Here is a 26,070-nt window from a genome sequence, read left to right as displayed (position 1 = left end):
ATTATTACATAAAGTTAATTTATTCAACTCTAGCTCGCTCTAGCTTTATCATTTTTTGTAAATTAATTTTTTTTCCTTCACTGGATCTTAAAAGTTATATAAAAAAAATAATAGTCTTCAATTAAGTTTTTTTCTTAAATGAATACAATAACGATAAACATTATATTATTATTAACAGAAGTTGAAAATAATGAACATAATAAAACGGAGTTAATTTTATTAACTAATTAATAATAAATATAAAATTCGACAATTCGTGTTTAATATATAATATATACTAGTATTTTACTCGATGTAATTTAATATCGCAATAAATTTATATTTCACGTTTATCTAATATTTATCCATTTGTTAAAATGATCATCTAATTTTCTTCAATTTATTTATCACATTTATATAATATATGAATTTTATTACAATTTATATACATTTCAATGTAATTTATATTCCACTTTATTTGCATTTCAATTTTATTTACGTCTCCTAATTTCATTTTATGTATTTTATTCAATTTTCCCAATAACATTTATAATATACAAATATATCCAATTTTTATGTCCATCATTAATTTTATTTTTATCACTCAATAAAATATTCCTTCTTTTTCTCCCCAAAAAATAATAAATGTAATTTTTTATTTGCAGGCATCACATTACCTTTTATCCTCAAAAAAAGGTGAATTTTTTTTCCTCAAAAAGGGGACATTTATTTGTTTATACAACTTCTATAAAAAAAAAGTTCTTTGAGAATTTTCAAATTTATTTGCTTAAAATTAAATTTTACGAAATTTCCATTATTCGGAAATTTTTCATTGAAATTTAAATTAGAAAATACTTGAAATAATTTCCAAATAAAATTTAATTACTTTTTCAAAAAAAAAACTTGTTTATCAAAAATATATTTTTGATTAGAAAAAGATGAAAAGGGGACAAATTACTAAAAAAGAGAAAAAGGTGACAAAAGGGGGCCAAGTGTGATGCCTGTATTTGTGAACAATCTACAAGAAAAAAAGAAAAAAAATGCAAGTAACACAAAAAGTGTAATGAAAGGTTTGAGAAATCTGATAAATTCTGACCACATGTTTCGGTGGAAGTTGCTTATATGTATTTTCGAGATGAAATCTTGGCCAAAGTATGCGGGTAATCGCGTATTACGTAAGATAGCACATCGTTAAGTGAGGAAAAGACTGAGGAAGACTGCTGTAAGAAAAGAGTGAGAGAGAAAGAAGTCGCTAAATGTGGAACGATGGCCCCCGTCCATAATGGCAAAAGAGGGGTTCAAGCAAGAGTTGGATTCAGGCCAACCTGTGCTTGCATCGGCGATATTTATGGCCGGCGCTAGGAGGCCCATATGATTAAGGTCCTCAAAGTTCCGAACCTCGACTCCCAAAAGGTGGAAGGAGCAAAGACGAAGGACCATAAGGCACTAGAAAAACCCAGCGGGACACCAAAAAGATTTATGAATTACAACCTCACTTCCAAGTTACGCCTCTTCTTCTCCGCGCTTATATTCCTCATTATTACTCTTGTCATTACCCAACGAAAAAAAAAACCATATTTCCAAGTTTAAGAATATAATTTTCGCTCCCATTTTACAATTTATTTCATTCATTTACTGTGCTCTTATGCCTTATTCTCACAATTATTATCCCACTTTTCATTCAAGACGAAAATGTATATAAACTTTGAGTTAAATTAAATTATACTTAAATATTAAATAATTTCAATTATTATTTTTAAATATCAGGGTTGCCACGCAACCTGGAAAACCTCGACATGTCAGGGAATTTTATAAACCTTGAAAAAACTTGGAAAAGTCAGGGAATTTTGATCGGAATCCTAGAAAATTATTGTTTTCTAAAGTTATTGTCCTTTTTCTTGAAATCTAATTTTTCTTAAATATTTCAAAATTAACTCAATAAATTTCTTCGCAATAATTCAATTATTTTCGATAAATAATCAAATTTTTTAAAGAGATTCAATTATTTTCATAAATAATAAAAAACTATAGGTTTTCATTTATTTTCATAAATAATAATAAAACTCATCGCAGAGTTTCAATTATTTTTAAATTTTTAATACAAATTTTAATGGAATTTCTCGAAAAATGTAATTATTCTTAAAAATTTTATTAAAATTCATCAAAGAAATTCAATTACTTTAAAAAGCCTTCCTATAATTTCTTCATTAGAATTTAAGTATTATTGTCAATACATTTTTAATTGAATTTCTTGCAAGAATTAAATTATTTTCAAAAATTTGGAAATCTTTGATTGAAAATCTTTTTAACAATTCAATTTTTTTTTCAAAATAATTTTAATAAAATTCTGCGTAGAAATTTAATTAATTTCAATGATTTATCAAAATTCAATTATTTTCAATATCTACTATTTTAATAAAATTTCACAAAAGAATTCAATTATTTAAAAAGAAATATTAAAATTCGTCTCAAGAATTCAATTATTTCCAAAAGTATAACAAAATTCTTCGCAGTAATTCAATTATGGTCTAAAGTTTCAAAATTATAGTCAAAATTTCAATTACCTTTATAAATAATAAAATTTTTCTTCAAATTCAATTATTTTCAAAAATTTTAATAAAATAATTGACAAAATTTCAATTATTTTCAAAAACATTTTTCAATTCAATCAAATTTTTTACAGAGATTCAATTATTTTCAATACAATTTTTATCTAATTTCTCGAAAAATGAAATTATTCTTCAAAATGTTATTCAAAATTCGTTAAAAGAATTTTTATTATTTATTTAAAAATTTGTTGATAAAATTCTTCAAATGTGAGTTCAATTTTAAAAAACATTCAATTCTTCAAAAAATTGTTTATTTTTGTATTTTAAATAATTGAATTCTCGTAAATTTTTTTTACATTTTTAATTGAATTTCTTGCAAGAAGTAAATTATTTTCTAAAATTTTAATGAAATTCTTTTTAACAATTCAATTTTTTTTCAAAATAATTTTAATATAATTCTTTGTAGAAATTTAATTAATTTAAATGATTTATCAAAATTCAATTATTTTTTATATCTACTATTTCAATAAAATTTCACAAAAGAATTCAATCTCGAATTCAATTATTTAAAAAGAAATATTAAAATTCGTCTCAAGAATTCAATTATTTTCAAAAGTAATAAAATTCTTCGCAAAAATTCAATTATTTTCATAAATAATAAAAATCTTCTCAGAAATTCAATTATTTTTCAAAAAATTGATAAATTCTTTCTTTAGTTCTTCACAATTATTCAATTATTTTCTTAAATAATAAAATTTTTCACAAATATTCAATTATTTAAAAAGAATTTAATAAAATTCCTAGCAAAAATTCATATATTTTCATAAATAATAAAATTCTTCTCAGAAATTCAATTACTTTCCCAAATAATAAAATTTTTCACGAGAATTTAATTATTTAAAAAGATTAAATAAAATTCTTCGCAAAAATTCAATTATTTTCATTGTAAATAATAAAATTCTTCTCAGAAATTCAATTATTTTCCCAAATACTAAAATTTTCACGAGAATTCAATTATTTAAAAAAACATTGAATAAAATTCTTCGCAAAAATTCAATTATTTTCATAAATAATAAAATTCTTCTCAGAAATTCAATTATTTTTCAAAAAATTAATACATTTTTTCTTTAGTTCTTCACAATTATTCAATTATTTTCTTAAATAATAAAATTTTTCTCCTAAATTCAATTATTTTCAAAAATTTTAATAGAATTCATAAAATTAATTAATTAATTAATTAATTAATTATTAATTCAATAAAATTCATTTCTTGACATAATTTCAATTATTTTCCCAAACTTTTCTCAATTCAATCAAATTTTTTACAGAGATTCAATTATTCATAATGAAATTTTAATCTAATTTCTCGAAAAATGAAATTATTATCTTAAAAATTTTATTTAAATTCTTCAAAAGAATTTTAATTGCGTATTTAAAAATTTTTTGATAAAATTCTTTAAATGAGAGTTCAATTTTAAAAAACATTTAATTCATCAATAATCAATTTATTTTTGTATTTAAATAATTGAATTCTCGTAGAATTTTCTAATAAAAATTGATTTAAATATGAATTTCAGTTCAAATTTTAGATAATTGAATATTAAATTCTCTGAATTTAATTTGGTAAAAATGTTTTCTAATTTGAATTAGTGACTGACTTTTTGCCTTTGAATTAGCAGATTTGACTAAAAGTAGTCGTTTCTACTAATTTAATCGTAAAATTTACTAATTCAAAAGCAAAAAGTCAGTCACCAATTCCAATTAATAAACATTTTTATTAATTCAAATTTAGAGAGAAAGTATTACAGCGTGAATTTTTAGAAATAATTGAATTTTGAAAAGGTTACAAATTATAATCTTTGAATGTTTGAATTTTTCTGTAAAAAAACAAGAAGAGAAAAAATAATTCTTTATTCTTCACCGAAAATAATTTATAATTTAAAATAATGGAAAGATGATTGGCAACAGAGTTTTCTTGAATGTACCAAAATTGGTACCAAAAATTTAGATCAATTTCTGATTTAATCCACATTTTGGATATCAATTCGATACAATTTTATACTTTTAAGTTTAATATAGTGAACGTGGAGAGAAATTTTTAATACTGTCACTAAGTGCATTTTCAACCTCTCTTTATATATTTGTCTGGATTCCGCTGGTGTCAATAATACTTTAAGATCCAATTAGTCGAGATTATTCGACAATATTCATAAGTCGAGTTTCACTCTCACTTGTAAGGTTATATTATGTTTGCCATGGAGAAGAAAGCTTCTTCATTTGTTCTTATCCTTAACATTCAACTCAATTTTTTTTAACAAGTATATAATTCGAAATGTAATAACAAATTTGAAATATAAAATTAATTGAATCAAGTAAATTAATTGAATTAGTTAAATTAATTGAATTAATTAAATTAATTCAATTAATTAAATTAAATAACATTTTTTCAATGACACATTTGTATGGCGATACACAATGTACACAATTAGGAAGAACCGAAGAATTCACTAATTCGATGGGTAATATTTTAGAGAAAGAGAAAACAGAAGGAAAACTACATCGATATATAAACATACTCGACGCTATAATTATCTTAAAAGGTTATTTGTTTTTTTTTCTTTTTTTTTATCAACTACCGAACCTTGGGATGGAATTAGCGAAATCGAGGGTTGAGATATATTTTCCACAGGGATTTACAGTTTTAGTCTCTGAAAATAGCCTCGTTTTTCTTTCACAGTTGGCAGCACTTGCCAATTTCAGGGTTAACGCAATTCACTCAGGTTTCGAATCGACCGGATTACAGTGTGCAGGATCCTGCGCAGAACTTCCGGTTTGCGAAAGGACTTGTCCTGTATGTAAGGGATAAAGAGAAAGAGAGAGAGAGAAATACAGAAAGAAGGTAAAATGCTTTAATATATATAGTAAGGACGATGTGGCCGAGCAATCGACAGGTCGATTTTGACTAAAAAAAAAATTGAATTGTTGACTCGACTATACAGTAACACCCACCCACACACACATACTCACAAGTGGTGTGTCAGAAGGGAAGACAAAGATAAAATGCCATTCGCGCAACGCAATACGAAAAAAAAGGGTCGATCCTTTCGTTGTCTTTTTAAGAGACAATGGTCCGGAAAGAAAGCTAAACTAATCCACCACCACCCCTCCCCCCTCTTTCCACGCTACTATGTTTAATCAAAGGTAAAATTTCTTCTTCCCTCTCTATACGATCGAGTCCACTCTCTCGTTCCAATATTCTATATTCTTTTTTCTCCTGTTAGCAAAAATAGGTTTTTTTGGTTCTCGTTCCAAAAATAAATGATAAAATCATTATTTTATATTATAAGAATATTAAACTTCTTCAAATTTATTTTCATTATTTCAATTCAATATTACTATTTGAAAAAATTTTTTTAACCAAATTTATACTTTAGATCAATTATTTTTAATAATTTTCGAAAAAGTTCTTTGGCAATTTTGAAATCCATTTCTTTACAATATTCAATTTTACGAAATTTCAATTATTCGTAAATTCTTCAATTCAATAAATATTAGAAAATAAAAACTTGAAATAATTTTAAAAAAACTTCCTAAAATTAAACTTTTTCAAAAAAATTAATTTCAAAATTCAATTATTTCTAAAAATTCACGACTATAATTGAATTCACTTCGGCGTATTTTAATCAAAATTTTTAAGAATAATTACATTTTCGGAGAAATTCGATTAAAATTATCTTTAAAAATTAATTTAAATTCTGCGATGAGTTTTATTATTAGTAAAAATAATTGAATCCTTAAGAAGAATTTTATTACTCTTGAAAATAATTGAATTTCTGCAATAATAATTTGTAACTTAAAATAAATTTTTTTTTTTGTGTTTTTAACTAAACATCTTTTATAAATACATTATTTTTAATAATTTTTGAAAAAATTTTTTGAGAATTTTCAAATTTCATTTGTTTAGAATTCAATTTTACAAAATTTCAATTATTTTTCGTAAAATCTTCAATTGAATATATATTAGAAAACAAAAAATTTAAATAATATTAAAAAGAAAATCGAATTAAAATTTCCCAAAAAAATTAATTTAAAAATTCAATTATTTCTAAAAATTCACGCTATAATTGAATTCATTTTGACGAATTTAAATCAAAATTTTTAAGAATAATTACATTTTCGGAGAAATTAAAATAAATATAAATAAATAAAATAATATAATATAAATATAATAATATAAATATAAATTATATTTAAAAATAATTGAAATTCTGCGATGAGTTTTATTATTTGTGAAAATAATTAAATCCATAAGAAGAATTTTATTATTTTTGAACAATATTTAATGTTTGCGTCGAATACTATTACTCTTGGAAATAATATTGAATTTCCGCAATAATTTGCACCTGAATTTTCCAAAATTAAAATTTGTTTTCGTGTTTTTAACTAAAATTCTTCTATAAATGCATTATATTATTTTTAATAATTTTTAAAAAAGTTCTTTAAGAATTTTCAAATTCGTTTGTTTAAAATTCAACTTTACAAACTTTCGATTATTCGTAAATTCTTTAATTAAATATATATCAGAAATTAGAAACTTCAAATAATATAAAAAAATCCAATCAAACTTTTTTAAAAAAATTAATTACAAAATTCAAATATTTTTTAAAATTTCTCGCTATATTGATATTAATATTCAATTATTATCTAAAATTTTAACTAAAATTCATTTTTATGAAATGAAAATCAATTTTTATTAGAAAATTCAATTTTTTAGAAGATAATTCTAAAAAATTTGTAAATATTGAAATTCCAGTGAAATTTTTATTATTTATGAAAATAATTAAATGTTTGCGTACAATTTTATTAAAATTATTTTTAAATAATTGAATTTTTCGGGTAATTTTATTAAAATAGTGGATATTAGAAATCATTGAAATGAGGAAAGTTTTTGAAAATAATCGAAATTTTTCCAAGAATTTTTTTATTTATAAAGATAAGTAATTGAAATTTTGTTGAGATTTTTTTTGTAAATTTTGAAATCAATTGAATTTTCCGATAAGAATTTTATTAGATTCTTTTAAAAATAATTGAATTTCTGCAATCATTTGTTATTTTTACAAAATTAAATTTTTTTTAGTGTTTTTAACAAAAATTCTTCTATAAAATCCATTATTTTGAAAATTTTTTGAAAAAGTTTTTTTTGAGAATTTTCAAATTCATTTGTTTACAATATTCAATTTTACAAAATTACACATTTTGAAGAATTTTATTAAAATTGTATTAAAAATAATTGAAATTCAGCATTGAGTTTTATTTATTTATGAAAATAATTCCTGTGAAATTTTTATTATTTTATGAAAAGAATTAAAGGTTTGCGTAGAATTTTATTAAATTTTTTTTTAACTAATTGAATTCTTTTGGAAAATTTTATTAAAATAGTTATATTAAAAATCATTGAATTGAGAAAAATTTTTTGAAAATAATTGAAATTTTCCAAGAATTTTATTAAAATTTTGGAAAATAATTGAATTTCGGTGAAAAATTTTATGACTTTTGAAAATAATTGAATTTCTGCAATCATTTGTTTAATTTCTCTAAAATTCTCATAAATAATTATTATGCAAATCAATTAAATGGAATTTATTTTAAATACAAAGTTAGTTAGAATAATGCAGTTTATTTGACTTAATTAAAAATTTTAGTACACTGCAAAAAAAAAAAAATTTAATTTTTAAAACTTTTTGTACTTTTGGACGTATTTATATATTTAAAAAATCCAAATTCTTTTAAGGTGCAAAATTGTTTTTTTTAAAATGTTGTCAATTTTCACAAAGTACAAAATACAAACTTATTCAAAGTAAATATTGACTTTGAGTGTAGATTTCGTTGAATATATAAAACATTTTCCAAAAAGTTTGATAAATTTCGAAAAAAAGAATGTTCCAAGTAAAAATCTATTGAATAATAGGTCAAGGACGCAATTATTTAAAATTGAAATTCACTTCTTTTCCAGCGCAATGTTGCAAATATTGATGCAAATTCAGATACTGTGTGGGTGACCGTTATATAGAGATAAAATATACGCACATTAATAAAGAAACAATTTCTATCAGCTTTGTGAATTATGGAGTAAAAAATAAAAATTAGAAAAAAAAACTCAAGTAAGAGGAATTCTCATATTTCAAAATGAAAGTATGTATGAAAAAATTCTAATAAAATATACTTCGGAAGATAAAAAATGTAAAGTATGAGTAAATATTCCCATTTCGGAAAAATGATGAAAAATATCGAAGGGTGGTTTAATTTACAATTCAATAAGAAAGCCAGGGGGAGGGAGGGGGGGGGAACTTTGCCAGAAGCGCGCGCAACGGATCATTGCGCGAAGGCTTATGAAATTTCAATTTTGAAGAGTTTTTCCTTTTTTTTTTATCCTCGCAATGAAGTTTTGAGACATACGGGAGTAAAAGGGGAGAGTGAGCAATAATTTTCAAGTTTTTAAGAAAAGAAAATATTTTATTGACAAACTTATCTATGGGAAAAAGGATATTCCCAAGAGTTCGTCGATCTGTCTAACCGTCTATCCATCTAAATCGTCTTGGCTTTTCCATTGTTTCCGGTTTGTTCTTTTAAAGAAGAGAAAAGGATAAATATCGTTTCTCCCAGTTTTGCTTCAAGTGCAAACTCTGCTCTCGGTGTTTTTTTTTTGCACAGTGTCCTCATGGGACGTTTGTACTCTTTCACACTCTGTTTTTCCAGTGCACTCGATACCTTGAAAATTTATTTTCTCCCTCTCTCTCTCTCTTTCTCTCTTTCTCTCTCATACACAGACACATTTCCTCTATATATAACATGATTCACGCCAAGAATATTGAAAACATTGAATCGCTTTCTCATCTCATATTCCCTCTATTTCACATTTCAAATGGAAATGTGAATATTCTATATACCAATAGGAAGAAGACTACCAACTGTTTACTGTATAATTAAATAAATATATAGTTACATAATTATATCCAATTTAATGATTAAAATTGCGATAAATATTTATAATTTATTATATTAATATAACAGACTTCGCACTCGATAATTATAATTTTAAAAAAATAGCAAAAAAGTTGCTTTCAAACTAAAAAAAGTAGTAAAAAAGTAACTATCGAAAAATTAAACTTGATGACAAAAAAAAACTGGTTTTATTCACTTCACAAAACTACCAAACATTACATTGTATATTTTAGACTTTTTCCTAATTTTCATCAAAAATATTTACTTCTTTCTTATTCTACAATCTACACGGAGAGAAAAAACGCTTTTTTGAATCGCTTTTGCTCATTTCAAATTCCCTGACTTTTCTAGATTTTCCAGGTTAAAAAACGGAATTTTTCCAGGTTTTTAAAACTACATTTATTTTACAAAATTTTTAATTCAAACCTTTTTGAAATTAAACAACTTATAAAAAATTGTTATAAAACATAAAAAAATCGAACACTCCGAGTCTTCAACTCGGAGCAATCGATTACTTTTATCATTTCAATTTAATTATTGCTTTCCAGAATTTTTAACTAAAATTCTTTTGTAAATTAATTATTTTTAATAATTTTTGAAAAATTTCTTTGAAAATTTTCAAATCCTTTTTGTTTACAATTCAATTTTACGAAATTACATCGATTAAATTCGGAAATTCTTCAATCAAACATATATTAAAAAATAAAAACTTTTAAACAACTTAAAAAAAAATTCAATCGAACTTTTACAAAAAATTTAAATCTACACAATTTTAAGTTAAAAGTATTGCAAAATTCAAACATTCTAAGATTATAATTTGAAACCTTTTCAAAACTCAATATTATTATCTATAAAGTTTTAACTGAAATTTATTCATATTTGAATTAATTATTATTAGAAAATTCTACGACAATAATTCAATTATTTAAATACAGAAAAAAAATAATTTATTAAAGAATTGAATGTTTTTTAAAATTGAACTCTCATTTAAAGAATTTTATCAACAAATTTTAAAACAGGTAATTAAAATTCTTTTGAAGAATTTCAATAAAATTTTTAAGAATAATAATTTCATTTTTCAAGAAATTAGATTAAAATTGTATTTAAAAATAATTGAATCTCTGATGTAAAAAATTTGATTGAATTGAGAAAAATTTTTGAAAATAATTGAAATTTTGACAAGAATTTTATTAAAATTTTTGAAAATAATTGAAATATTGCCAAGATTATTATTAAAATTTTTTAAAATAATTGAAATTTTGACAATAATTAAAATTTTTGAAAATAATTGAAATATTGTCAAGATTATTATTAATTAATTTTTAAAAATAATTCAATTTTGAAGAAAAATTTTAATATTTATAAAAATAATTGAAATTTTGACAATAAATTTTTTAAAAACTTTTGATCATAATTGAATTTCTGCGAAAAATTTTATTACTTTTGAAAATAATTGAATTCTTGAGACGAATTTTAATAAAATTTTAAGAATAATTACATTTTTCGAGGAATTCGATTAAAATTGTTTATCAAAAATAATTTAAATTCTACAGTGAATATTTATTATTTATGAAAATAATAATTGAATCCCTGTAAAAAAATTGTATTACATATTTATAAAAATAATTGAATCTGTGTAAAAATAAATTGACTATTTTTGACAATAATGGAATTATTGCAAAGAAATTTATAAAAAATTTGTAAATAATTGAATTGCTGTGAAATATTTGTTATTTATAAAAATAATAAAAGGTTTGCTTAGAATTTTGTCAAAAATTTTTTTAAATAATTCATTTGTTGTGGAAAATTTTATTAAAATAGTAGATATTGAAAATTATTTTATTGAAATAGTAGATATTGAAAATAATTGAATTTTTGATAAATTATGGAAATTAATGAAATTTCTACAAAGAATTTTAGTAAAATTATTTTGAAAAAAAATTGAAGTGTTAAAAAAAATTTCATTAATATTTTTGAAAATAATTTAATTCTTTCAAGAAATTTAATAAAAAATGAATTGACAATAATAATTAAATTCTAATAAATAAATTATAGTAAATTATAGAATAATGACATTTTCCATTAAAATTGTATTAAAAATAATTGAAATTCTGCGATGAGTTTTATTATTTATGAAAATAATTGTAAATCTATAAAGTTTTTTTTTATTGTTTATGAAAATAATTAAATTATTGCGAAGAAAAATTGTAAATTTTAAAATTGAATTTAGAAATTTGAATTAAAGAAAAATTAGTTTTCAAGAATAAGCACAATAACTTTAGAAAACAATAATTTTCCAGGATTCTGATAAAAAATTCCCTGACTTTTCCAGGTTTTTTCAAGGTTTATAAAATTCCCTGACATTTTCAGGTTTTCCAGCTCGGCGTCGAAATCTCGCTCCCGGGCTCTTCCCCCACCTTACCTACTTTCCGGGCACCGTCAGTCAGACATACATGGTATGAACTACTTCTCCCCCCCACAAATATGCAGTCAAATTTGGTTGACGCCCTTGACCTGTCACTTTATTCTCAGCTTTCGAAGGAGCAGGACCACATTTTTGTTGTCTCACGCGTTTTTTTAAACTTTTTTTAAAAAAAGTAGAATTTCGTTGTTTGTTTTAAAAGAGCATTGTGTTTTTTTTTGTTTTTGTTAAAATATTAACAATTATAAATTTTTTATTGTTTATTTTTTAATTTTTCTTGTTTTCCTTAACTAACTAAAAATTATTATTTTTGTGTTATTACTTTTTTGTGTTATTAATTTCTTGTGTTTTTTTAAATAATTAAAACTTATTAGTTATTTTTTAGTGTTTGTTTGTTATTTTTATTCAGTTAATAATTTTTTGTGTTTGTGTTTTTTTTTATTATTTTCAAAAAATATTGAGTTTTTTGTGTGGTTATTCCAAAAACATCGAGAAACAGGGCGTGTCCAATTGGGGAAAAAATTTCGTGGATTTACATTCTTGACGAGGGCGAAAAATATAAACAATTTTTCGGTAGGAGAATTTTTTTTACGAACAAGTTCCATTTTTTGTGTATAATATTATTTTTGCTTTGGGGTTTTACTTGCTTAATTTTTTTGCTTTGCCTTTTTAGTATAAATTATTTTCGCTGTAGGTTTTTTTTTCTGAATTTTAATTTTACCAAACACTTTTTTAAATTTCATTTGCTTAAATCTTTGTTTAGAATTAAATTGCTTTTAATTTTTTTTTAAATTACTTTAGCATTTAATTTTCTTTCTAACTTGAGTTTTAATTTCAGTTGCTTAATTATTTTTTAGGTAATTAAATTACTTTTGGTATTATTTTTTCCTTCAGCATAATTTTTTTATTGAAGTTTAATATTTTTCAACAATTTATTTGAAATGTAAAAAAAATTTAATTTTCTTTATACGTTATACGTCTTTTGTTTATCAATCTGCAAAATATTAAATAAATATGTTGTAAGAGACACACTCCAACAAAAAAAAAATACTTATAAACTACTTTTAATTTAAAGCTTTGATTAATTGAAAATAATTTGAATACCTAATGATAATAATAATAAATTTTATTTATTACTAATAAACGAAAAACTAATTTTTTCGTTTGCAATAAATTTTAATATTAATTTGAATAAAAGTGGGATTTGAATTGTAAAATCTAAAAATTGTAAAATCTAAAATATGAGTGTATTGATGAAAATTATGAATCTAGAAAATTGGAAATAATTTTTATTTGTGGAGAAATAATCTCCCCGCTGCGCTACCGATGCACGAGAACTCGGGCCCATACCTGGTAAACCGCAAGGCGCGGAGTGGGGGGAAGGGCAAGGTACCACTTCTCCTCAAGGAAACAGTTCAATGGGGCGCCTGTTCAATGATTTCCCCCAAAACTTGGCGCCATCATGTCTACAATACTAATTGCATTCCCATTTCTTCATGCTGGGAAATGGAAAAACCCAGATAACTCATCAATTCAAAGAATGTGTACATTACAGGTGTAAATTGAATTTATTTTGCAATTTATTCATTTTATTCTAAAAGGCGAGAAATTTGAGAAAATAAGCATCGACTTTTTTCAAGTGAAAATAGAATAACACGTGTGTTCAGAAAATTAGATAAGAGTTATCTAATCTGTTATGTTTTTATGCTATTTCAGTCGTATAATCATTTTGAACTAACATGAAAACTATTAAGTGACGAATTCTCACAGGCCCGGATAGCTCAGTCGGTAGAGCATCAGACTTTTAATCTGAGGGTCCAGGGTTCAAGTCCCTGTTCGGGCGTTTATTTTTTGAATTTTTTTCTCAATTTAACAACATATTTTTAGTATTTATAAAAAAAAATTTTCTTGTCATAACAGTAAAATTATTTTTTTGTATTTTCATTACTTTATAGTTTGAATTAAAATTTAGGATATGCAATGAAAAAATTATTATTATTAGTCTTTGACTCGGAGTGATTGATTTCTTTATGTTTTATAATAATTAAAAATGACCGACTGACAAAATCATTAGTTTATTATTATAAGAATTAAACTTTTTCAAAAAAATTAATTCTACAGGATTGTTCGTTAAAAGTACGAAAAACAATAATTTAATTCTACGAGAAATCAATTATTTAAATACAAAAATAAATAATATTGAATGTTTCTTAAAATTTAATTTTTACGAAGAATAAATAAATAATTGAATTTTGCAATGAATTTTATTAAAATGCTTCAAAATATTTGCATTTTTGGAAATAATTTTGTTATTTATTGACATAAATGAATGCTTTTGTAGAATCACTTATGTAAATAATTGAATTCTTGGAAAGAATTTATGTTTATTTTAAAAAAATTAATAAAATTGTATTTAAAGTAATTGATTTTTATCGAACATTTTTATTAAAATATTTGTAAATAATTAAAATCCTGTGAAAAATTCTAATAATTTTGTACGTAATTGAATTTTTCCAAAGAATTTTTATTTATTTATTTATTTATTTAAGAAATTTTAAAAAAACATTTTTTTAAATAATTGATTTTTTCGAATCGTTGAAATTACATTTTTTAAGCAATTTCTGTAAAATTGTATTAAAAATAATTGAATTTTTGCTATGAATTTTATTATTTATGAAAATAATTGAATAGTTGCTAAGAATTTTATTATTTATGAAATTAATTGAATTCTTACGAAGATTTTTACAAGAAAATTTTTAAATGATAATTGAATTCTGTTTGGAACTTTTATGAAAATAGTAGATATTGAAAATCATTGAATTGAGAAAAATTTATAAAAATAATTCAATTTTACAAAGAATTCAATTAGAATTTTTGAAAATAATTTTATCTCTAAAAAGAAATTAATTAGTTTTAAAAATAATTGAACTCTTGTAATGAATATTGTTATTTATGAAAATAATTGAATTTTGTAAAGAATTTTATTAAAATGCTTACAAAATAATTGAATTTTCGGGAATAATTTTATTATTTATCTTTAATAATTGAATTGTTTCGAAGAATTATTTATGTAAATAATTGAATTCTTGGGAAGAATTTTATTAAAATCTAAAAGAATAATTGAATTACTTCAAAAAATTTAATTAAAATTGTATTTAATATAATTGATTTCTTTAGTACAATTTTATTAAAATATTTGAAAATAATTGAATTCCTGTGAAAAATTCTAATAATTATTTTCAAGAATTTGAATAAAATTCTTCGCAAAATTTCAATTATTTTCTAAAATTTTCCTCAATTCAATGATTTTTTAATATCTACTATCTTAATAAAATTTTCCAAAAAAATTCAATTGTTTAATAAAATTTTTTGTTAAAATTCAAATTTTTGTTATTTGTTGAAAATAATTAAATGTTTGTTTAGAATTTTATTAAATTTTTTTTTAAACTATTAAATTTTTGGAAAATTTTATTATAATAGTAGATATTAAAAATTATCTAATTGAGGAAAATTTTTGAAAATAATTGAAATTGTTACAAGAGTTTTATAAAAATTTTTGAAAATAATTGAATTTTGGAGAAGAATTTAATTATTTCTAAAAATAATTGAAATTTTGTAAAGAATTTTATCAAAACTGTTGAAAATAATTGTATATTTCTTGAAATAATTGTTTTAAAAATTGTATAAAATAATTAAAATTTTTCTAAAAATTATTTATTTACCCAAAGAATTGAATTCTTGTAAAAAATTTTTTTATTTGTGAAGAATTTTATTATTTATATAGTGCTGTTATTTTGTTTGGATTTTATTATTTATGTTAATAATTGAATTTTTGTGAAGAATTTTATTATTTATGTTAATATAATTGAATTTTTGTGAGGAATTTTATTATTTATGTAAATAATAATTAAACTTCTGCGATTTTAACATTAACATTTTTAACTCTGATTTTCTAGCGTAAAAAGTAAAAACATGTCTTTTTCACATGTTTCATTATTTATTTTGGTCGGTTTGATTTATTTTGGATTTTTTTACTTTGGATATTTTTATTTTGGACTTTTTTTCCTGGATTTTTTGTCCTGTAATCGTTATAAATAGCAGCAAGAAAACTATTAATGATGAATTTTCTTTTGGCTAAATCCAACAAAGTTTCGAGTGCTCAAACTGTTCGAAAGTACTTGTTCGATTCTCGAATACCAAAACTATTTGGAGTGTTTGAAACTATTAGAGAGCATATATTCATATATTTTGTCGTGAAATAAATCAATATGATTAATTTAGTTCGAAATTCCAAAAGTGGATTTAACAACAGTTTCCTAAGGTCCTATAAGGATAATCATTACTCTATTAGAGAAATCCTCTCTAAATTAAGTAAAAACTTCTAAATTGAAAATAAATTTTTAAAAAAAAACAAGTAATCAAATTAGAAAAAAATTTCTTTTCTCTACATTAAAATAAAATATCAATTTTTATTGATAATAAAAAAGAATACAATGATACACCATTCAAAATAAAGAATATTTATGAAAAAAGTTAATTAACGAACAATATTTACAAAAGAATGAAGAAACAATATTTATGACAAAAATTTATTTTCAGAAAATGTCCCCAATTTTTTTTTTTCGAATCTAATTATCAAGACAAGCGCAATTATTTACAATATTCCATCACAAGTTAGTATATTGAAACCTATTAAGAATGATTGGTAGTTTAATGTGACCCTTTTATCTAAATATAGGCGAACTATCTTCATCTCTGACCTGGGGGTCGAGACAAAATGTTCATTAATTACTTTTGCATAAATTATTATAAAGCAATGAAGACATTTCGAGATATTTTATGACGTTGATGCTGTGACTTGAATGTCGCGTAATAAAATTTAGCGAACACACATTATCTCTCAATCAAAATTTATTGCTGTATATATGTGACGTAACGCATGTCTTTCGTAGGAGTTGACTTTTTTTTTTTCTTTCAAAGAAAATTAATGACGCTCAAATTTTAAATTGTTTATTTATCATCGTCGAATCTTCATTGTATACAAAGCAAAACGTGTACCTAATAAATGTCTACAATTTATATGAAAAAAGAATTTATTTATTTATTTTATATGGTGTTTTACTTTTTACTTTTGGAATTGAATTATTTCTAAAAATTCTTCTCCAAAGTTCAATTACTTTCATAAATGTCAAAAAAATTCTTGTCCTATTGCTAATTGGAATCAATACATTCTTTACTCTAAAAAATAAAAATTTTAATTTCTTTTGTAATTTTTTAAATTCTAATTCCCTATTTTAAAAAATACCAGTATTATAACGATATGTATACCTAATATAGTTGAAAGGAAATTCAAAACCGATTATTGTTATAATTATCGAACGTGACATTTTAGAAATAATTTTAATTGTAATGTATAATGTCAATATATTATCACACTAATTAAGTCTCAAGTTACTAAGTAGACTATAGCTGGAGCAATCGCACTCCATTTAGTATATATATATATATATATATAGAGAGAGAGACAGAGAGAGGATCTGGATTATACCTCTATACTGGCTTGGGCTGAACGGAGTTATCCCTGTTCTGTCCAGTCTGAATTATAGTTTGTGGAGATAATACAAAAGGGTTACGCAAATGGGAAATGGACCTATTCTCCATACATATAAGCTATTCCTTGTTATTCTCGTGATTTTTTTTTATCACACACCTAAAAGCGAAATCACTGGCTCTTAATCTTCAACCAACAATAAAATGTCATTATCACGATAAAGAGAAAACCTTTTTTTTTTTTTTGAAAACATTTTAAACAAAAGGTGGGAAGTATTTCTTCTTTTTTTGCAATAACACTTTTACTGCTTCACTATATAATATTTGCATCTGACAAATTGGATTGCATTTTTTATTCATCTCGCACCAGCCTCCTAATACTTCGTTTTTTTGTTATAAACATTAACTCTGCAAATATCTATAACAATATCCGCAGTTTAAAATCAAATCAAGCTGAAAATCAATTATTCTCAATAATTTTTAAGTAATTCTGCAAAAGAATTCAATTATCCTGATAACCAACAAAATTCTCCCCATAAAATCAAATATTTTAAGGATTTTTAATGAAATTCTTTTTCAAAATTCAATTATTATGATAAATATCAATTCCTCGAAAAAATAAACTATTTAAACAAAAGCTTTTCTTATCTTAAATTTTTAGAAAGAATTCAATTATTTACAAAAATATTAGAATTTTCCACAGAAATTCAAATATTTTAATAATATTATTCGCAATAATTCAATTATTTTCAAAAATAATAAAATTTTTCTTAGGAATACAATTATTTTTTGAAAATTTTAATAAAATTCTTAGCAAATATTCAATTATTCTCATAAATAATAAAATTCATCGCTGGATTTCAATTAATTTTTAATACAATTTTATAGGAATTGCTCAAAAAAATTTTAATTATTCTTAAAAATTTGATTTCAATTCCTCAAAAAATATAAATTATTTAAAAAATTGTTTTTTTTAAATTCATTGGAAGAATTCAATAATTATATAAAAAAATATTAGAATTTTTCACATGGAATTCAATTATTTTCAAATATTTTAATTTTGATAAAATTGTTCGAAAGAAATAAATTATATTATAAATACAATTTTAATTAAGTATTTTGAAAGAATTCAATTATTCTTTTGGATTTTAATAAAATTCTTCCCAAGAATTCAATTATTAAAGATAAATAATAAAATTATTCCCGAAAATTCAATTATTTTGAAGCATTTTAATAAAATTCTTTACAAAATTCAATTATTTATTTATTCTTCGTAAAAATTAAATTTTAAGAAACATTCAATATTATTTATTTTTGTATTTAAATAATTGATTTCTCGTAGAATTAAATTATTGTTTTTCGTACTTTTAACGAACAATCCTGTAGAATTAATTTTTTTGAAAAATCTTAGCAACTATTCAATTATTTTCAAAAATTATCCTCAATTAGATAATTTTTAATATCTACTATTTTAATAAAATTTTCCAAAAGATTTCAATAATTTAAAAAAAAAATTTAATAAAATTCTAAACAAACATTTAATTATTTTCAGCAAATAACAAAAATTCGAATTTTATCAAAAATTTTTATTAAACAAATGAATTCTTTTGGAAAATTTTATTAAGATAGTAGATATTGAAAAATCATTGAATTGAGGAAAATTTTAGAAAATAATTGAAATTTTGCGAAGAATTTTATTCAAATTCTTGAAAATAATTATTAGAATTTTTTACAGGAATTCAATTATTTTCAAATATTTTAATAAAATTGTACCAAAGAAATCAATTATATTAAATACAATTAAATAAGATTTGTTTTGTGGTTCTTTAGGATCAGTAATTTGGAAAAGAAACTAAATTTTTTGTTTTAATTTTAATTAAATTTTTTGAAGTAATTCAATTATTCTTTTAGATTTTAATAAAATTCTTCCTAAGAATTCAATTATTTACAAAAGTAATTCTTTGAAAAAATTCAATTATGTCAATAAATAACAAAATTATTCCAAAAAATTCAATTATTTTGAAGCATTTTAATCAAATTCATTGCAAAATTCAATTATTATTATAAATAACAATATTCATCACAAGAATTCAATTATTTTTAAAAGTAATTAATTTCTTTTTGGAGATAAAATTATTTTCAAAAATTTTAATTGAATTCTTTGTAAAATTGAATTATTTTTAAAAACTTTTCGCAATTCAATGATTTTCAATATCTACTATTTTATAAAATTTCCAAACAGAATTCAATTATTTAAAAATTTGTTTGTAAAAATCTTCGTAAGAATTCAATTATTTTCGTAAATAATAAAATTCTTAACAACTATTCAATTATTTTCATAAATAATAAAATTCATCGCAGAAATTCAATTATTTTTAATACGATTTTACAGAAATTGCTTGAAAAATGTAATTTCCATTATTTAAAAAAATCAATTATTTAAAAAAATTTTTTTTTTAAATTCTTTGGAAAAATTTAATTACGTACAAAATTATTATAATTTTTCACAGGAATTCAGTTATTTTCAAATATTTTAATAAAAATGTTCGAAAGAAATCAATTATTTTAAAATTTAAATACAATTCTATTAAATTTTTTTGAAATTATTGAATTATTCTTTTAGATTTTAATATAAATTTTATTTTTTCCAAGAATTCAATTATTTACATAAGTAATTCTTTGAAAGCATTCAATTATGTCAATAAATAACAAAATTATTCTAAAAAATTCAAATATTTTGATATTTTGAAGCATTTTAATAAAATTCATTGCAAAATTCAATTATTTTGAAGCATTTTTATAAAATTCATTGCAAAATTCAATTATTTTCATAAATAACAATATTCATCACAAGAATTAAATTATTTTTAAAAGTAATAAATTTCTTTCTGGAAATTAAAATATTTTAGAAAATTCTAATAAAATCGTTCGCAAGAATTCAATTATTGTGAAAAATTTTAATTGAATTCTTTGTAAAATTTAATTATTTATAAAAACTTGCGGAATTCAATTAAATTCAATATCTACTATTTTCATAAAATTTCCAAACAGAATACAATTATTTAAAATTTTTTCGTAAAATTGTTCGTAAAAATTCAATTCTTTTCATGAATAATAAAAATTTCTCAGCAATTCAATTATTTAAATTAGAATTTGCATTTATCAGCAGGATAAAAATTCAATTTTGGAGAAATTACAAATAATTGCAGAAATTCAATTATTTAAAAAAAAATAATATTCTTCTTATAAAATTCAATTATTTTCAAAATTTGAAAAAAAATTCTCGTAAAAATCCCAATTATCTTTATAAATAACAAAATTCTTCTCCAAAGTTCAATTATTTTCATAAATGTCAAAAAAATTTCTTGTCCTGATTTCAATTATTTTCAAAAATAATGATTTTATCTCTCGGTCATATTTAATTATTAGAAAACATGAAGATGTCGATCACTCCGAGTCTTCGACTCGGAGCAATCGATATCTTCATGTTTTCTAACAATACTTTTGTAAGTTGTTTAATTTAAAAAAGGTTTGAATTTGAATGTTTTGAATGTCTTAATTCCTGTGGAAAATCCTGTTCCAAAAATAAGATTAAAAATAGAAATTGTGCAAATATTTTTCTTCTTTTTCTAAAACAAAATAATAATTTTCTTAAAAAAATTGTGATTTATAAACAAAAATAATGTAAAATAAATAAATTTTCTATTTCTTAATCACAGTTGTTTAACAATTTTCTAATTTTGTTTAGAAGTAAGAAACAAAAATCTGCATAATTTCAATTTGACAAAACATAATATTTAACAAAATTTTAGTCTTTCAATGAAAAGAAGTGAAAAAAATTCTGATGATTTCTATTTGTCAGTACAATTTTGAATTAATTATAAAATAAAAATAATTATAACACAATGGAATATACAATCTATCTAAAGTTAACAAAAAACAAAAGTATAAACAAAAGACAACTTCAGAGTGTGAGGGACAGAAAAAGTGAATGAATGAAAGAACATTCAAATTATTATAGTTAATTATTATTATATTTATTAATTTAAAAAAATTGTATTATATTTTAAATTCTTTGTTTCTTGAAAAATAAACTAATACAAGTTCTCTCTTTTATAAATTTAGAAAAGAACGTCATATTTTTAATTTTAGCATAAATTCTAAATTAAAATGTTAAAATTAAAAAAATCCCTCAAGTAATATTGTTCAAGTCTCGAATATTCTTGACAAAAGTGAGGAACTATAATACTATATTAACCTGGCAAGAAATTGTTGATGAAAATGTGTGTGTGTGTATGTGTATGTAGCATAAGGTAAGAGGAATTGCCAAAGGGGTCGTTAGAGATCGAGGTGTTAGAAACGTGCGGGTGACCGGGCAGAGTTCGCCAGAGTCAAGTTTCGCAATCGATTAGATAATTCTAATCACAGGTTATGTAGTAAGTATATATACGTATATATATATATATGTATATATAGGGTAGTTTGAGGGCCTGTCTGGAATCAGGTCCACTCATGCGTAACGTCAGTTTGCACTTGGAAACCATAGGGAACTGCAAGATTGATTAAATGTGCATGTAATATGTGCCCTTCCTAAATGTATGTTACGCAAAACACAATCTGCACTCGCTATCACTATTAAAGCTAATCTCGATTTTGCAACGTTTCAACAAAGCACGAGGCAATTTTAATTTTATTTCTCTTTTCAGTATTAAAAATTTTAAATTATTAACATTCGCCAAATATATTCAATTTTTACATTTATGGAAATAATTCATTAGAATTATGTAAAAATTAAATTATTTTAAAATAAGTTTTCTCAATTTGATGTCCTTAAAAAAAAACTATCAGAGATTGTAATTATTATTAATTTTCTTTGTTTCAAATTCACTTAATTGAATTTTTAATATCTTATGTTAAATTTATAATATCATTTAGAAAGAGTGAGAGACAAAAAAAAAGGAAAAAGTTTTAACTATACATACAATGGCAATATAAAGGGATAATTAAAAGGGATCTATGCGTGTTCCAGTGTGATGCTTTTTAACAAATTGCTCATTCACTAAATAAACGACAACTCTTGTTGCCTCAAGGCCTAGGCTTTTGTCAGTGACTATAAATCTTGTTCTTTTGAGCGTCAAGTCATTCCAGCAACTTGAACTGTCATTTACCAAAGAGTTATTATTTGCATTACAATAAAGAAAATAAAAAGCTACGGATAATCATTTGTGTATTCTATATTTAGTTATTGTTTGATAACATCAATCATGACTAGGTGTCTCATTTAGATATTAATTATATACATTTTTAAAAATTCTCTCAGTAATTATTAAATTTGACCTTTCATGAAAGAAGAAGAGTATTTTTTTTTACAGAGAAGTAATTTCATGCTCTTTTTCACACACACACACAAAATGTGAATGTATGAAAAAAAAAAGATTTTACGCTTACCAGAATGTTGTTCATGATTTTTCTTTTTTTAACAGTGAAAGAAACTTACCTGAAACAGAAAAAGAAATATTTATTATTATTCTATTTTTTTTTATAAATTTTAATGTTGACAAATTTTTAATTGCATTTTTAATTGTATTTTCATGAAATTTCACAAGAGAATTCAATTATTTAAAAAACAAATTGATAAAATTCATAAAAAATTCAATTATTTTCATAAATTATAAAATTGTCACAAGAATAATTCAATTAATTTAGAATAGTATTTTCAAAAATATTTCGAAAAAATTAATTATTTAACAAAATTTTTATACAATTCTTCACAATAATTCAGGGGCTTTATCTAATAATAACATTTTTCAAGGAATACAAGTATTTAAAAAATTTTTTGATATAATTCTTAGCAAGAATTCAACTATTTTTAACAATTTTAATAAAATTCATAGCAAAATTCAATTATTTTCGCATAAATAGCAATATTCATGCAAAGAATTCAATTATTTTTAAAAGTAATAAATTTCTTCTTAAAAATTCAATTATTTAAAAAAAAAAATTCTAATAAAATCGTTCGCAAGAATTCAATTATTTTTATAAATAATAAAATGCTTTTTAGGAATTAAATTATTTTCAAAAAAAAAAAAAATGTAATAAAATGCCACACAGACATTCAATTATTTTCAAAAATGTTAATAGAATTCTTTGTAAAATTTAATTATTTTTAATAACTATTAGCAATTCAATGATTTTCAATATCTACTATATCTAATATTTTCATGAAATTTCCAAAAATAATTCAATTATTTAACAATTTTTTTTTAAAAATCTTAGCAAGAATTGGATTATTTTTGAAAATTTTAATAAATTTCATAGCAAAATTCAATTATTTTCATAAATAACAATATTCATGCCAAGAATTCAATTATTTCTTAAAGTAATTGAGGGGCTGGATGCTATAATGTGTTACGCGCCATGTTAAGTGAATGGCGCGTAACACATTATAGCATCCAGACCCTCAATTCAATTATTAAAAAAAATTCTAATAAAATCGTTCACAAGAATTCAATTATTTTTATAAATAATAAAATGCTTTTTAGGAATTAAATTATTTTCAAAAAAAAAAAAAAATGTAACAAAATGCCACACAAATTCAATTATTTTCAAATATTTTAATAAAATTGTTCGAAAGAAATCAATTATTTTAAATACAATTTTAATTATTTTTTTTTGAAATAATTCAATTATTCTTTTAGATTTTAATCAAATTCTTCTCGAGAATACAATTATTTAAATAAATAATTCTTTGAAAGAATTCAATTATTAAAGATAAATAACAAAATTATTCAATTATTTTGTGGCATTTTAAGAAAATTCTTTGCAAAATTCAATTATTTTCATAAATAACAATTTTCTCATCACAGAAATTCAATTCAAATATTTTTGAAAACTTTGATAAAATTCTTAACAATTATTCAATTATTTTCATAAAAAATAAAATTCTTCGCATAATTTCAATATTATTTTTAATACAATTTTACAGGAATTGCTTAAAAAATGTAATTATTCCAAAAAAATATAATTTCAATTCCTCGAGAAAATCAATTATTTAAAAAAGTGTTTTTTTTAATTTTTTGGAAGAATTCAATTATTTAGAAAAAATCTTCATATAAGAATTCAATTCTTTTCATGAATAATAAAAATTTCTCAGAAATTTAATTATATATTTAAATTAGAATTTTCATAAAATTAGTCGAAAGAAATGAATTATTTAAAAATTTTTATAAAATTCTTCACAAGAAGTATATTATTGGGGCCGTTCAAAAAATACGTAACGCTTTAGGGGGGAGGGGGGGGGTCAAGCTATTTGTTACGGTCAGCAGAAAAAATGGCGCTAATGTATACAACATTGCGTTACATGGGGGGAGGGGGGGGGTCCAAATTGCCGAAAAATAGCGTTACGTATTTTTTGAACGGCCCCTTATTTTTATAAATATTTAAATTCTTTGATGAATAATAAAAATTTGTTGCAGGAATTCAATTCATTAGTAGCAAGATAAGAAAGAAGTAAATATTTCTGATGAAAATTATAGGAAAAAGTCTAAAATATAGAATGGAATTGTTGTGAAGTTTCTAAAACGAGTTTTTTTGACGGTCAAGAGTATAATTTTTCAATAATTACTTTTTTACTACTTTTTTTAGTTTGAAAGACAATTTTTGCTACTTTTTTAAAATTATTAATTATCGAGTGTGAAGTCTGTAATAGTTTTAATAACACATTGGTGAATATTTAGGTGTAAAATTTAAAAGCGAGCGATAAATAAAATTAAAGGCGATTAATAAAGTGAAAAGTAAAAAATAAATATTCAACGGAGTATCAAGTTTATAATTTTCTCTGATACTTGAAATGTAATAACGAAATGTAAACCTGGGTCGACATGTAAAAGAGTTGAATTTTTAGCCCCTGCGGATATGAAAAAAAAGAGCGAGAATGGTGGGATGGAGAGAGGAGGAGAAGAAAGAGGAGGAGTACTAATCAGAGAGCGAGGGAGAGAGAAAGAGAGTGAAATCGTTCAATGTCAAGGTTGGATAGACGCACGCGTACAGAACCCGCTCCGTTATGTACCAGGCCAGCCTTGGGCTTCGAGAGAGTTCACTCTCCGATAGTGTTGGAAAAGGGATGATGATGATGATGATGATGGGGAGGCTCTCTCTCTCTCTCTCGTGGTTGAGATGTGGGTAATACATTTCCGATTCTCTCTCTCTCTTATTTTGCACTGGATGCAGGCAATATATTGCTATCTGAGGAGTAGTAAATTCAGTTACCTCATTATTAATTTTAACGACAAGCACGACTCTTTCGAGAAAAATCATCAGTTTACCCTCATGACTACAGCTCTCCTCCTCGTTATGCCTTTCATAACAGCGAAATTTTTCTTTCTCTCAATTTTTTTAATGTTATTTATAAATTTTATAATTAACACACAAAATTTTGTAGTTTAAAAATAAATCTCCATTTTGATATTGAATTAAAAATCTTGTATTTTATTTGCAATATTTAATGGATTTAAAAAAAAATGAAATTAAAAAATTGTCGCAACCAAACTAAATTCAGAATTTACTTTC

At 22.2% G+C, this 26,070-nt stretch overlaps 1 protein-coding gene and 1 non-coding gene across 16 annotated transcripts in view; one reads left to right on the top strand and one right to left on the bottom strand.

The window, feature by feature from the left end:
• The window catches only part of LOC122498042 (growth factor receptor-bound protein 14-like), an 857,844-nt gene that overhangs the window by 54,573 nt on the left and 777,201 nt on the right, over positions 1 to 26,070 (bottom strand). The window lies entirely within an intron of this gene.
• Trnak-uuu lies at positions 13,723 to 13,795 on the top strand. Its single transcript has one exon. It is a non-coding gene; the product is annotated as a tRNA-Lys (tRNA).

The sequence above is a fragment of the Leptopilina heterotoma genome, unplaced genomic scaffold (assembly GCF_015476425.1).
Source record: "Leptopilina heterotoma isolate Lh14 unplaced genomic scaffold, ASM1547642v1 Lhet_14, whole genome shotgun sequence".
In the NCBI taxonomy this organism is placed as follows: domain Eukaryota; kingdom Metazoa; phylum Arthropoda; class Insecta; order Hymenoptera; family Figitidae; genus Leptopilina; species Leptopilina heterotoma.
This window is presented reverse-complemented; position numbering and strand designations above follow the sequence as displayed.